The 5,477-nt window shown below is 35.1% G+C and overlaps 1 long non-coding RNA gene across 14 annotated transcripts; it reads left to right on the top strand.

The window, feature by feature from the left end:
- Positions 1-6: 6 nt before the first annotated feature.
- On the top strand, positions 7-4,028 carry LOC17875269. 14 transcript variants are annotated; one of them, XR_002832983.1, is made up of 10 exons: positions 7-100; positions 212-288; positions 376-454; positions 540-611; positions 716-1,995; positions 2,180-2,284; positions 2,443-2,493; positions 2,688-2,936; positions 3,200-3,354; positions 3,662-3,910. It is a non-coding gene; the product is annotated as an uncharacterized LOC17875269 (long non-coding RNA). The 14 variants fall into 14 exon arrangements; XR_002832985.1 differs by having other exon boundaries at positions 376-611; positions 716-753; positions 989-1,995; XR_002832980.1 differs by having other exon boundaries at positions 376-611; positions 716-753; positions 951-1,995.
- Positions 4,029-5,477: the final 1,449 nt, after the last annotated feature.

Here is a 5,477-nt window from a genome sequence, read left to right as displayed (position 1 = left end):
AGAGAGAGAGAGAGAGAGTTTAGCGATTCAGTCTGATTCACATCTCTGAGTTTGTTAGACATGGCAAGAAGCTTTTGGTGGTCGATACTTTGAAGTTAGGGTATGTATGTTAACATGATGAGATGAGTCTTTCTTTTATTCAGCATTAGACAAATTTTGTCTTCTAAATATGTTTTAACTAATAGTTTTTTACATTTTTGATATATTTTAGCTGGCTGGAATTGAGCGTTTCCATCTCAGATGAAGATGCTGCTTATTCAAGTAAGGAGATGGTGCTTCTAGCTTCAGGTACTCTCTTCTTTGTTCATACATGCTCTTTGTCTAATGGATTCTTTTTTATTTGAGTGGAGTCTTATAGTTTTCTGATATTTTTAGGTTCTTTTACCGCGCTGAAGGATCACTTGAAGTAATGGAATCTGCTACTTGTTTTGAGTTTAAAAAGAAGTACTTATAGGTGAAGTTGTTTTGACAAATGGTTTTTACAATTTTGATGACTTTAGTCTGGTGGAATTGAGGGTTTCCATGTTATATTCATTCAGCCCATTGCACACATTGCTCCATCAGATGAAGATGTTGCTATTTAGGAAAGAAGATGGTGCTTCTAGCCTCAGGTACTCTCTTCTAGTTGATCTATGCTCTTTGTCTATTAGATGGGTTTTGTTTTGATGGAAGTCTTAGTTTCTTGATATGTTGCTGGAACGGTATTTCTCTAAAGGTCTTAAAGAGATTTCAGCCTGACTTTTCTTTCACGAGGTATTTCTCTGTCTTTCCCGTTTTGTTTGTCTTTTTGAATTTTCAGAGGATTGAAATTTGAAGGCAAACGATTAATCCAATTCTGATGAGATTTATTGTTTCTTTATTTAAGCAATTGACTTTTGTATCATTGTTATTTTCCAAAACTTAAAGATTTTTGTTTTTGTTTCTGTTTTTTTCTTTAACAACCCAAAAAGGATCATGGACAGACACTAAACTAATAGTGTTCTGTCAGATTCTATTTTGGAGACATTGTCCCGAGAAAAGTTGTCAACTATTGATTGGCTTGGTAGTGCATGCATGTTGGGAGGTCGGAAAAGAGATTTCGGATTGTTAGATGGGAATGACACATGGCTTAAAAAGTCTTAAGACAAAGACTGAAAAGAACCAAAGAGTTCTCTCAATTTGTACCCTCGGCTTGTTTGGTTGGGAATGACACATGGCTTAAAAAGTCTTAAGACAAAGACTGAAAAGAACCAAAGAGTTCTCTCAATTTGTACCCTCTGTTTGGTTGGGAATGCCATATGGCTTTAAAAGTCTTAAGACAAAGACTGAATAGAAGAACCACAGAGTTCTCACAATTGTTACCATCGGCTTTGAATTACCATAAGACAAAGAGTCAAAAGACTTTGGTACCCACGTCTTTGAAAAAACCATAAGACGAAGAGTCGAAAGACTTTGGTACCCACGGCTTTGAAAAAACCATAAGATAGAGTCGAAAGACTTTGGTACCCACGGCTTTGAAAAACCATAAGACATAGAGTGAATAGAACCAAAGAGTTCTCACAATTGGTACCCTCGGCTTTGAACAACCATAAGACAAAGAGTCAAAAGACTTTGGTACCCACGGCTTTGAAACACCATAAGACATAGAGTCAAACGACTTTGGTACCCACGGCTTTGAAAAACCACAAGACAAAGAGTCAAACGACTTTGGTACCCACGGCTATGAAATACCATAAGACAAAGAGTCAAACGACTTTGGTACCCACGGCTATGAAAAACCATAAGACAAAGAGTCAAACGACTTTGGTACCCACGGCTTTGAAAAACCATAAGACAAAGAGTCAAATTTATAAGACAAAGAGTCAATAGACTTGGGATGGGACTGAAAATACGACCAAAATCTTCAAAGAACAATGAAGACTAACTAACTCTGATTTCCTCAGGTATGTTCTTCTGAAAGCGTTTGGATTGTTGAGACTTGGAGTAGATTTTAAGTGCTGCAGACTTCTTTGCCAGGTATATGCTTTTCCAACCTTTTTTTTTTGTTTTTGTTTCTGTGTGCTTTACAAACTTGTTTGTAATTATTTGATATAATAATGAAATGCACATGTGAGAGACACGTAAATGCTTCATAATATGTTTGATAGTCTCATTGATTTGTTAGCTCTTTCTTTATCGGGATTTTGTTTCTTCTTATCAGGTGAATACAGTGGCTGATTTTGCGTGGATGACTGTGGAGGATTCCTGGAAGCTTTTTTTCTCTTGAGTTTCATCCTTCCTGGGTTGTCTTGTCCGAGTGTCCGAAGTTAAGTCACCAGCTTCCTTTTCTAGAACACATTGATGTGTTTGCATCTGCTTACATATCTTTCTCTTTTTGTGTATATGGGAGACACTAAAGTTGTAGAGTTTTGTCATCCTTGGGACTAATTCTTGGTACTTTGGCTTTTTTTTTTTTTACTTCAGTTGGCTTGGCTGAAACATCACTTGACAAAGATTTGGCCTTATGCTGATGAGGTATGTTAGGCTGTTCTCAATTTGCTTTTTCTTTTTTGTATCAAATTCATTGAGTGTCAGAGATTTAATTTTTACTATGGATGAAGATGTTGTTTCTAATGGAGGGGTTTTTACTACTCTTGCTGTATTGTAGCATAATTTTTACAATGAATACATTTAGAACTAATTGGATAGAAATTGTAATGCTTTTGAAGGCGAAGGAGGGGAGAAGAAGAGAGACTTTTCTACATTGGAGTTGAAGCCAGATCATGGAAATAAACCTCTGTGGGAAAGTGAAGCTGGTATTGAAGACGAAGTGTTGTTTAAGTTCACAAGGCTTATTCTCTTTCTCTTCTCTTTTGTATTTGGGATCTTGGTTTCGGTTTTTTTCATTGCTTTTGCTCAAGTGTAAAAACAAAACTATCTCAGCTGATGACATGAACCGAGCTAGATTTGCTTCTGAGGTACGTTTAACTCCTCCTCCATTTCATCCCTTTCGCGGTATCTTTTTAACATTGAGTGAATTACATACCATGATCCGTGATCAGTTGTTCTCTGCGTCTTTTCTCACTAATGTGGCAAACTTATATATTTCCTAGGAACTATGTTACCTTCTTCTTATTCTTCTTGATTCATTGAATGTGAAATTCATGTTTATTATACCATTGTATGTTCTCCTCAGTATGCTGTCAACTTTTGTATGTTTATGGTGGTGATGTTTTTACAGATGGCAAAACAACACGGTAGAACTGGGGAGCTGTTGAGTGGAGCATAACTGGCAGCAGTAGCAGAAGAGAATTAGAAATTCACTCATTTGAGACAGACCCTTTGCAAGTAAATTTTCCCTGATGCCGTTGAGAAATAATCGTGTTAATGAGTTTGGTAATGTTCTGTTGTCTTTACTTAGCTCACGGTGTTATGTTCTTTTGCTCACGGTGTTATGTTCTCTTGGCCATACCAAGAAAAAAGTTTAGGAACAGTATAAGTGTCTAACTCTCTACGTTTACAATAATTTCTTAGTTATGCAGTTATACGACGACTGCAAAATTGATAGTTAACTTCTCTTAGATATTTTAATCTGTCCTTTCAAATAGGTTTATCTAGCTTCATTGTGAACTTCTAATAGATAAGTATTTTTGTAATATTTCTTGAAAGATTTTGTGACTGATCTAGAATCTTGATTCTGCAGGACGAGCAAGATCTGGGATTATAGTGTTGCCTTGTGGTGCTGATAAATCTCTAGTTGGTGTTTATGATGCGCTCGTATAAAGAAGAGTCGTCTTTTTTGGTGACGAATGCTGTCTTCGTGGATCGGGCCTTCCAGTTCCAGTTGTGGTCTACTATAAGAGATGGTTAAAATATGTGACTTTGCGGAATAGTCATAACAAGTTTCTCGTAAATATGTGACATTTCAAGAGTTATATTTTTTCTAGGTGCATGTGGTTCCGTCTTGCATATTTAGGGAAGTTATCAGCCTGACAAAATCTCACTGCAAACTAGGACTTACAGGTATGTCCTTTTATAGATCTTTTGGTATTTAGGGAAGTTATCAGCCTGACAAAATCTCACTGCAAACTAGGACTTACAGTTTCAAGATCATAAAAATTGCTTGAGTTTCTAGATGAGCACATTTTAAGTTCAAAATTTTTATTTTTAATTTTCTCTGTTTCAATGCTTGTGTCTCATAAGGTCTCTTATTATTTTACATAATGGATGCATCTTAGAGTCTCCTGTAGATGCTTGTTTCTGTAGATTGTGATTGTAGTTTGCTTGAATCTTGAAAGTATTTGCATGCTCTCTCTACCTTAGGTGATTGTTTCTCTACATCATAAACTAAGAAAAGGTAGATTTTTCTTTGACTATTGGAACACATTTACAATTGTTTGTTTAAAAATACTTTAGTCTCCGTTTTGCTGTTTCCATGTATAATAAATTCCTTCATGTTATAAAGTAGATGCATCTTCTGTAGATATGTATTCTAAAGTCTAAACGTATATGACATTTCTGCATATTATGGTAATAGTGTATTTGTTTTGCTTTATCCTTGGTGATTGTTTTAACTTTTAAGCAATGTTAAACGACATTTTGGAGTTTTGCATTATCAACTATTGATTACTGTGTTTGATTCTATATATAAATTGTACCCTTTTGCTTGAGTCTTTACTATACACTAACCGAAGATATCATAAGGTCTCTTGTTTTACGAAATGAATGCATCATGCATGTTATGGTAGTATTTTACTTGAGTCATGAATGGATTTGTTTCATGTTTTACTCTGATTCCTTGGTGATCAATTTAAACATGTAAAAGTGACATTCACAACTTTTGCATCATACATTGATGGTTACTGTGTTAAGACTTTACCACTTGCACTCGTTGGATTGAATTTTTACAATACAATGATTGAAATATCTCTGTTATTACACTAGTGCGTAGCTATCATGTGGTCTTACTCTTACATAGTCAATGGAACTTTTGAACTCTATTGAATCATTGGTGTATTTATTTACAGTAAAACCTCTATAAATTAATACTCGATAAATTAATAATCTCTATAAATTAATAAATTTCTCCGATCCCAACTTGGGACCAGTATAATTTTAGACACATTCCGATAAAATAATAAGATAATAAATTTTTTGAAAATCCTTTGTAAATATATGGAACGACGACCTATTTCCCCCTCGGAACTTTCGTATACGACCAGTTCCACCCACACTTTCAGCCTCTCTCTGTATCCCCTTCAAAATAAAGTTCCACAATGTTTTCTCCCCACATCAAAAGTTCGAAACCTTTTTCCCCGTAAAATTAAAGTTCGATACTTATTTACACATGGAACTGGGTTAGTGTCGGTTTACCGTAGACCAATCTCATCTTAACCATCATAATCATTTTTAAACCAATAATAAACCAATTTTCCTTAAACCTAACCCGATTAAAACCAAAAAACAAAAAAAATCCCCAAATCAAAAAAATCCCCAAATCGATTTAGGGGTTTTTTTGA

The sequence above is a fragment of the Capsella rubella genome, unplaced genomic scaffold, assembly GCF_000375325.1.
Source record: "Capsella rubella cultivar Monte Gargano unplaced genomic scaffold, Caprub1_0 scaffold_8, whole genome shotgun sequence".
NCBI classification, from domain to species: domain Eukaryota; kingdom Viridiplantae; phylum Streptophyta; class Magnoliopsida; order Brassicales; family Brassicaceae; genus Capsella; species Capsella rubella.
Note: the sequence above shows the minus strand (reverse complement) of the source record. Positions and strands in the feature narration are given on the sequence as shown.